At 30.2% G+C, this 10461-nt stretch overlaps 1 non-coding gene across 1 annotated transcript; it reads left to right on the top strand.

The window, feature by feature from the left end:
- The first annotated feature begins 218 nt into the window (after positions 1-218).
- Positions 219-300, top strand: TRNAS-AGA (transfer RNA serine (anticodon AGA)). The gene has a single exon. It is a non-coding gene; the product is annotated as a tRNA-Ser (tRNA).
- The last annotated feature ends 10161 nt before the right edge of the window (positions 301-10461 follow it).

Below are 10461 nucleotides of genomic sequence, written 5' to 3'. Positions count from 1 at the left end.
GTACGTTTGCATTCCTTCCTCCAGAGCATTATAACTTTGGCGGAATTTTTCATAATTAATGTATGCTTTGTTTTCCTCAAGTTATATTTTTAACATAGTCCTTATTTTTTTCCTTAAAAAAGTTTACATTCCGACATAATTTGTTGATATACAATGTTTGTCGTCCTGCACACTAGTGAGAAGATAAATATGTAAAGTAAGCAAAATTATCAACAGAAGTGGACGTGCCGGAGTGGTTATCGGGCATGACTAGAAATCATGTGGGCTTTGCCCGCGCAGGTTCGAATCCTGCCGTCCACGCTTTTTATTATTTTTCCTTACAAATTTTGTTTACTACGTATTTTTCTTTGTTACAGTATGTTGACCAAAAAAAAAAATCAATGTAGAGTAAAACAAATTAAAATATGAATTTAGGTATGATTTAATCTTGTTTAGTATACATAAGTCTTGTTTGATTTTACTCCGTTCTCTTTACGTTTATATTGATCTAATTAAAATTTGACCGTATTTTTACTCCTATGTATAAGAAAATCATTATATTCCTTTAATCCGATTTCTAAGTAAAATTCGATTTACTTCAAAAAAGTTCATTAATTGTAAAACTCCGAAATAAACAAATATCATGCATTATTTAACTTTGAAAGTTTTACCTAATAGCTTATGTAGATTACATGAGTCGTACACTTTTAATTCCTTAGCACATTAAACACTTGAACTACATTTGTACAGAAATTGATTACACAATAAATTCCGATTACCAAGTATGTACAAATAACAATCTAAGGTTTTAAATCTTTATTTTTGAAGGAAATTAGACCACCTTATATCGAATTCTGAACACTATTAGTATGATTTTTGGTAAAATGTTGTACTTAAGTATGTACTACAACAATGGTAATGTCAGACACATAAGATACAGAAAGACGAGAAAGGAGGAAGTATTAATGTACATAAAAACAACAATGTACTGTACTCGGTAGTGTAGTAGCCAACAAACAACTATTGTTAATGAAATAAGATACAGAAAGACGAGGAAGTATTAATGTAGGTTTGTTATGCATTTGTAAATGCATAACAAATAATAAAATATTAAAAAGCACATAGGGGTGAGAGGAAGGAGGAGAGAGATGGGTAAGTGGGGTCACTTTTAAATATACTATTGAAAGCTTAGATAATACCATTGACTATGTAGTGATATTATTTTTACACGTAGTGAGTACCACTGAATTAATATATAGTACCACTACATACATATATAGTACGTACTATTTTATCATCCAATGATACAATTGATCACCCAATGGTACTACTCTAAATTCAGAAATACATTTACGTGAAATGACCCCTATGCCCCTCGTTATGCATTTACTCATACATCACAAACCTCCCTTTGGAAGACCTCACAGAAAGACTAGCTAGTCGTAAATTATGAGTTTTTCAACCAATCAAAAAAGAAGAAATTTCTTAAAAAGTTTACACTACTTTTTTTTTTTAAAAAAAAAAAAAAAAAAAATTGAATTGGTAAAAATAGATAATAATGGAATTTTGCAATTTGCAAGAGTAAAAAAAAGTCGGCAGATCAGATGAGCCGATTGGCTTAGACATATGATCAGTCTGCTCTCTACTGCCCCTCTTACATTTACCATTTTTAGGGCTTGTTCTTTTCAGTTTATTTTCAGTTCAGTTCAGCTCTAATAAGTTCAATTCATTTCAGTTCACTTCTTAATTTCCTTCTTTCATAAAATATTCAGTTCACTTCTTAATTTCCTTCTTTCATAAAATATTCAGTTCAATTCAGTTCAGTTCAGCTCAGTTTAGTCAATAAGAACAGACCCTTATGCTTCATTTTTCTAACTTTGCTTTTTTTTTTTTCCTTTTTTTTTTGGGGGGTTATTTTCATGTATTATTCACATTATAATAATGTAAATATGATATTTGATATGTTCTTCACGGGTTTTTATGCATTACCTAAAATAAGATATAGTGAATTCTGTAAGTAGAACTAAAAAAAACAGATGCCTACTATACTACTCCATTTGTTTGAACTTTCAAGAGTCTGCTGTTATAGAGACACATACAGAGAGATTTGGTAGCTAGTCTAAGGGTGGTGTTCTCTAGATATGTAGCCAATGCTATATTTAAGCTACTTTTTGGATTCAACTTTGGTACTAGAATTCACCATTTTGGGTTTTGAGAATATCCGAAATTATCTTTAGAAAAATCACTTGCTACATAAGCGTAATAAATAAAGTACAATATCTTAATTAAAATGAAATTATACAAGTAATAAAAGTCGGAAAAGGATGTCAAATAATTAACATTTTTTTTTTGACAAGAAATAATCAATACTACGTATTTATTAAAAGGCACTTACTGGTACTAATTGTGAACGGGATAAAGTGATATGGAAATATCAGCGAAATCGTAGAATATCTTTGATTATTGTGTACGACTGTACAAGTATTAAGGACGTGTTTATAAAGGTTGGGACGATATGACTATTTTTTTTTTTTTTTTTTTTTTTTTTTTTAAGATAAGGAGAAAGACCCAAATCGTATCTCAATCCTCACGGTTTTTTGGATCCGATATTTGCGGGTCAAACACTTTGAGAGTGAGGGGGAAGGGTAAGGGATCCCCACCCTCAAAGTGTCCCTACAGTAATACGAAGTAGACATTTGATTACGATGTTGTCTTAGCTAGCCTGCCAAACCTGACCCTTAAATTAAAAGCGTTATTATTCCATCTCTCTTGAAGATTTCATATAGCTCATACATTAATAGAATGCCCTAGATCAAGCCAAAACTATTTGGGACATATAACCACTAGCATAGATGTAGCTAGCTAGCTAAAATGACTCCAAATTAATGAGGACATTAACACTTAAATGAAAAGGCACCCTCCTCAACCCTAACCCTTATCCCTATAATAATATTCCTTGGGATCTGAAAAACTCCTTGATCTGCTGCTTCATTCATAGGGGCATATGGAATTTTAGATCCCTAGAGAAATAATGTTGATAATATTGTCTGCTGGCATGATAGTAATCTTAGCTTTAAACTTCTCCTTAATCCAGAGTCCGGATGTATACTCCCTTCGCTTCAAAATATAAAAGTATTCGTGCTTTTATCGATTAATTTTACCAATATATTATTGGTTTAAAATCCATCGGAACAACTATGTGCAAAACAAAGTTAACTCATGCCTTGAGATCACAAAGCTAGATAGGGAAAAGCTTAGCTTATTTGCAACTACCAGTCTGGCAATGTCAAGAACTTTGTGTACTAGCTACTGTCTACTTGTGCAAAAAGGCACAATCTAACTGAAGTTTATACTCAGAGAACTCATCGAGTACCATTGATTTGACATTTTTCATCATTTGGTCAATCTTACTTTACAAATGATGTTGTTCATCATCAACATATAATTATCTGACAAGCTACATACCTATTTTAATGTGGAAATGTAATGATAATTGGATAAATTCTCTTATGAATGTATGATCGAGACATATTAAATAGGGGCTAAAGGATGTATGGTCGAGACAGCTTCACACTAATTCATTCATTTAGCCTTAATATTGTTAGTTACACAGATCACATTATTATACTCGTAGTTTGATCATATCATACGAGTATATACATTAACCTGCATGTCCTAGTGGTATAATTAATCCTTAGTCAAAAATGTGGGATTGACATATATGGACAATTAAAGTCCAGCCCTTGTCCCATACACTTAATTAACGTAAAAAAAACATAATTTAGAGACGGACAGAATAGAAACATACTACAAGTACTATTGATCATGTCATAACTTTAAAGCAATGCTTAATTTGTGTGCTAGATCAACAAAACAGCAAATAAGTGTTGAACATCAAAAACTTTGTAAAAGTACAATCACACTAACTGCATTGGCCATCTAAAAACTGAATCATAGATCCTGACCACTTTAATTAATGTTGCACTGCTAAAACAAAAAAAATTAAAATTAAAATCATGCATATTTATTTATGAATCTTGAATTATAGAAGTATATACTGTACATACCCAATCAATAAATGTCTAGGCTTTATATTTATCATTATTATCATAAATAACATAAGATTCACTCATTTAATAATCACACCCAAGAAAGATACTACAATACCCAATATAAAAACATACTTGTACTACATTATAAATTGATAATTAATGTCATACTACAGTTTTGGTAGCAGAACAAGAACAGACTTACTGCAAGAAAGGAGTAAGCAAAAGAAGCAAAATTTAATCAGTACTTTTTAGGTTTAGGTCTGATCATTTCACTAAATTATGTAAAATAACAGAAAGTTAATTTCTCATCCCCACCAAAAAAAAAAAAAAGAAAAAACCCATTAATTGATTAATAATTACAACTTCAAATTAAGATCAGATTTTAGTAAGGAAAAAAAAAAAAAGTTGTAATTAATTTTTAGTAATTAGAAAGCTTTAAGGACAAGTCAACAGAAGAGTTGGAAGTTGTTGTAGTTGATGTTGTGAGAGAAGATAAGGATGATGATGAAGAGGGAGATGGAGAAGGTGATGAAGAATCTGAAATAAAACCCATTTTTAGGTTTAAATCTTCCATTTTGTTGTAGTAATTGTTGATGGTGTTATCATTGTCGTCACGGTCGAGTTTGATCATGTTTTCTTCTGATTTTCCTGGGAAAAATCCATACTCCATCATTACATTTCCTGATCCACTCCATTTTCTGTGAATTGCTACCACCTGAAATATATTTTGTTCATCATTTTCTCATTATTATTTGACCAATTTATATTAGAAAATAGAGTACAAAAATACCCAACAATTTTCATGAGCAAATTTATAAAACTCAAATTTTGAAATTATAAAATATCTGCTATCATTCATGATTTTAACATACTTAGAATTTACAAAATATTTGTATACAAGTACATGGTTACTTATAAATTTGATTATAAATTTTATGTTATCATTTCCTTTACCAAAAAAAAAAAAAAAAAAAAAAAAGAAAAAAAAAAGGTGATTAAAAATCAACAATTATACTCAGCTCCATAACGTTCTTTTAATAATTCCATAAATTACATAAATTAAAAACTGAGAAATTAAATATTTTAATTTTTGTAAATAGGTACTCGTGATCAATCATATAGTATAAACTTTGAGAAATTAATAATTTATGTTAATATATTTTTAAAATTTTTTTATGTAAATTAAACAAATTCAGTTTGAAACTTTGAATACCTCACTGCCACTGGTAGTAGTAGGAAGAACAGAATATCCTCCATTGTTAAATGCCAAGAATTGATTATAATTGTCTCCATTTTTCAGATCAAAGCCACCAAAATGACCATTATACCCTTTTGAAAACCCTATTGTTTCCTCACCAATTACCCTCTTCTTCTGCAGCATCAAATTCAAACCAAATTTCAGTTAATAACAATTATTTTTAATACAGATATATTATCATTTATCCACTAATATTAATAATAATCACCCAACAACCCCTAAAAAAAAGGGTTTAAATTATTTATCTATTATTTAAATTAAAAAATCAATGGAACAGTAAAAATAATAAGCAAACCTTGAAAGAAGTAAGAATTGAGTGATCAAGTGAAGAAGGGTTTGGCATTGAAGGAAGCTCTGGATAGTAAGGAGCTGAAGCTGACTCAGGAATGCCGACCCGGTGAGTCAACCTCGGGTCAGAAACGGGTTGACTCGGTAAACAGTAACGAATCACCGGTACACCGGAAAGCGGGTTATTCGAATGATGAAAAGACGGGTTAACCCGAGGATCGGAACAAGGCGAAGGCAAAGGGGAGGAGTGTTGTTCATCAAGAAGGCGAAGGCGTTCGAGCTCAGCCATTCCAACACCTCTTTGAGGCGTCTTGTTTTTAGGACCATTTTGGGACTTGTTGCCGCTCTTTCGGCCTCGAGGTTTCGGGTTCGAAACCGGCTTAAGGATGGGGTAGTGATGGTTTGTGGGTTGTGGTGGGTTCATGATGGACCATTGGTTGGTGTTGGTGTTTGAGGAGGTTGTGTTTGGGTCATTGTTTGAGGTGATGAAATGAAGGGGAGTTGCCATTTTTTTTGTGTAGAGAGAGAAAGTGAAGGAGTGGAGTGAAGGTAGAAAAGAAGAAGATGATGAAGTGCGGTGTGGTATAAAAAGGGTGAACCAAATAACATGAATTTCAGTCAGAAAGAAATTTGGTCTTTTGGATGTTGTCCTTTTCAGTGCTACTCTCTCTTTTTGTTTTTGTTTCTGTTTTTTTTATGTAAGGAAATGCTAAGATGAATTACAATGTGGCAAATGTATAAATGTACAATGATGACCAATGATATACAAGTACGAAGTATAAAAATTATCAAAAAGTATAAAATACTCTGTATAGAAAATTATCCATGCTCCATATTTGAAAATCATTAAGACAATCATAACAAATATTCATATAGAACTTGATTACTCCGTATGTTTAATCTTATGTCTTTCGTATAAGACTCTGTTCTCTTCAGCTTAATTTCTTTTTAGTTCAGTTCAGTTCAGTTCAGCTCCAATCAGTTCCTAATTTCCTTCTCTCGTAAAATATTCAGTTCAGTTCAGTTCAGTTTAACTCCAATCACTTCAGTTCAGTAAATCAGAACAAGCCAAGTTAAAGCACAAACAACGACCAAAAGTAGTGTATGTCGTAGATAATACAAAAATCAAATTTTAAAACGAATAGAGTATGAAATATGTGATTATTATTTTTGGACAAATATATATATAAAAAGTAGAGAGTACATTTGATTTTTATAAGGTTTGCAACAATAAGATTAGGAGCTGGAGAGCATATATCTCATTATTATTTCTTTAATTAATTGCTCCATTTATCCCTTTTTGTATTTTATGTAAGTTAAAGTTGTAATCATGTTTTTCAGTGAATGATAAATTTGTACTAAGCAATAATTCTTTACAATAGATATTCTAGTAGATTTTCCCAAATTAATGTACTTCAAAGTATAAAATTAACATGTATTCAAAATGTCCACCCTTGATCTAGGTCTACGGTCTACCAATATATATATATATATATATCTTCATTTTAATAGCAACTTTAAATGGCAATGTAAAAGAAATTATCCAAGAAATAAATTTTTCTCATATTTGGACAAATTTATTCCATGTAACAATGGTATATATAATATATCTTTGTTTCAACAAGGATATGATATCTTTGTTGTTTATTAAGTTGGTACAATGTACTAGGACATGATGATTTTGTTTCAAGCATTTTTACCCAAACTTGTCTAAAATGAGTAAAGTGAATAAAACCATTATATTAAACCAACAATCCCTATCAACTTGTACATCATCATCATCAAAATAAAAGTAGAGAGCTCAAAACATGCTAATTAATATGAAATGATACTTCTATTTCACAAAGGAAGTCATCTTTGGAAAATGACTTTGATACAAATAAGATACATTTCATAACATACGTACACGTAATAAGATATTCTAAATATACGGAGTATATATAAATTATATTGGGCCTACATTTCACGGTAATTGACTATGTATGTATCCATAAAGGTGTAAAGATTCTCTATCTATGGATACATTGTGTAAATATAATTTCATTCGCATTAACACAATTGGAGCAATACACAATTCTACTTATTATCACAATTGGAGCAAAGTTTGAACTTATTCATGTAAAGTATTTGATAATATAGACGTTCCTTACTAGTAAAGTTTTGAGATATATAGTTTCATTTGGTGGATCGTGGATGAGTTAGATTGCAACAAAATAAAAGCTAAGTAGTGAATAATGACTTTAACATTGTGGAAGAGTGGCAGTATAAAGAATGTTAATTCTAGATTACTATTAAGGAGAAAACTCGAATTAATTGTAAAGATCATGCATTTTGAAGAACAATGCAAGTTATTCATAGCAGAAACAATTAACTAAAGGAACCGACCGATATGCCAAGTTAGTATAGTTATGGTATAAGTTTAGAGCTCAAGTAAAGCTATTAATATTATTGCAACTTTCTTAGCATTAATAATAAGGTATTAGTATGTGTATGTACGTGTCTAAGTAAGTGAGTTAGAGTAATAAAAAAAAATTATACACAACCTATCGACCCTCAAAGCTCAATTTCTTCTATAGTTCCCGCTGTTTAATTTCAAGGAGGTGAATAAGAATAAGCTTTTAATTCATCACAAACAATTCACTCAAAAGTCAATATCCCGTCTCTTTGATCTTTTTATTTGATTTTCGTTACTAATTTAAATTACATTTTTCTTTTCTCACCGTAGATGACGAGTTAAGTTGGACTGTAGTGCCTTAAAAAATGGGGATTATGAGAATTATGTATTAAAAAAAATAGTGGAATATTTTTTGTCACATTAAAATTTCATTTCATGTTGTTATAATTAATGCACAAGTTAATTAGTGGGAATCGAGTTTTTTCAAGCTAAAAAATAGATTAAAATGAAAAATTTGTATAGTACAAGTAGAAAACAGTAAAGGTGAGAATTTATTTTTTTTAAAAAAAAAAAAAAAAAAAAAAATTGATATGATGATGAAAATGAATTTTATGGTGATCTTACTACTAGAAGCAGTTAAAAGTGGTCCCTAAAAAAAGGGGGAAAGAGGGAGGCGGAAAATGCAGGAGTGGTCGGGACCAAAAGAGGGGTTGGGTGATGGTCGAGTACCAAAACAAGCAGGTGGCTCATGGTTAACGCACCTTCTGTCACCCTTCCTTCTTTTGGTAACTTCATCATTACTCTTTCCTTTTATTTTTTTTATTTTTTTTTTCACCTCCTCATTTTCAAAAAAAAAAAAAAATTTAAAATTTTAAAAAAAAATTCATAAGTTTGTATTTATCCTACAACACTTGATAGCTTAGCTATTATTGTAAGACCCTCTCTAATGGTGAGACTCTAGTGAGTATTTTAGGAGAGAGACAGAGTATTTTTTACAATGTATACCAATAAGTTGGTATCTAAACTTAGCAACTCCAAAAGAAAGTTACTAAGTTTAGATACTCAACTTTGAATCTCATTTGACAAAAAGTGTAGGCCCCTTGTCAATATTCTAATATATTTTGTAATTTATTTAAGTTTATCTTTTTTTATTATTATTTTTTAATTTTACAATAGTTGATATTAAAAAAGAAATGAATTTGGTGGGCCATAAATTGAAAGTGACATTTGTATATTTTAAAGAGTCTCATCGGGAAATTAGATTTCACATGAGTTGTTAAATTGATAAGTGGGTATGGTATCACATTGGAGGTAAAAAAAACAACTCATTTTATATTTCAATACTCAAACTTGAGTCTCACCATTGGAGATGGTCTAAGTATGGAAATCAACCTACAATATTTTAGGTTCGACCTTGTAATCTCAGCTATAAGTTACGATGTGAATCACCAAACAACTACACAAGCAAAATATATTGTTATGGCTAATTTATGTGTAATATGAACTTGCTATACGTGTAGTGTTCGGATTATAACGTGCTAATATGAAAATCGATAATGAAATGAAAACATCAACGTAGAACTTAAAACACCAACGCCGCCAAGCCAATCCCTAAGTGGAACATGCTTCTTGTTATATATTTACTGTCGGATCGGAGCGGAAATTCTCTAACAAACCATGAAGGAAATTGACATATATATTGATTGTATTGTGCAGGATATACCAACCCTAAACACAAATTCCCTAATCCATACCCATAATAGTAGTAAATCATAGTCCATAATAGTGGTAAATCACTGTGGGTTGTACTCAAGTAATATATGCTTGAATTATTGATTCTACAGAGTACTCATATTTATTACTTAATTCACAAAAGACAAAATTGTATGATACGGAGTAGTCAAGTATTTATTATAGTACCATATATGATATATCTATACATATATAACATGACTGTAATACGAAGCTTTCCTTATTATTATTACCTATTATATATCTAGCATATCAAAATAATAATGCATTATCATTGTCAATTTAAATTATAACTAACACAGTGTAACATTTTACACAATATCCAAGTACCTTAACAATTAATTAATAATAATATAATACTAAAACAGACACTTGGAATGACACGTGTCAATTCCTGGTCTTGTATTTTTCCTCAAAATGTTTTTTCTTTTTATTTTTTTTAATTTTTGTCAAATCTTCCTAAACAATCTTCTACTATACCAACAAAGATATTTTTTCAATATTTAGCTAACATATATATATATATATATATAATTTCATATCTTTTATACCTTTTATATAAGGTAATTCATTATTATTGCCCAAACCATGTGTCGATCAAAGTTTGTCAACTAATTAAATTGGTAAGGGGAGAGTGTTGTATAACTAACCTGGATGTCTTTGTTCTTAAATATAAATTTGGTAAAAAAATCATATTATTTTATGCATACATATTATGATTCTCTCTAATTTATTTA

This window comes from Chenopodium album, chromosome 13 (assembly GCF_948465745.1).
Source record: "Chenopodium album chromosome 13, dcCheAlbu1.1, whole genome shotgun sequence".
NCBI classification, from domain to species: Eukaryota; Viridiplantae; Streptophyta; class Magnoliopsida; order Caryophyllales; family Amaranthaceae; genus Chenopodium; species Chenopodium album.
Note: the sequence above shows the minus strand (reverse complement) of the source record. Positions and strands in the feature narration are given on the sequence as shown.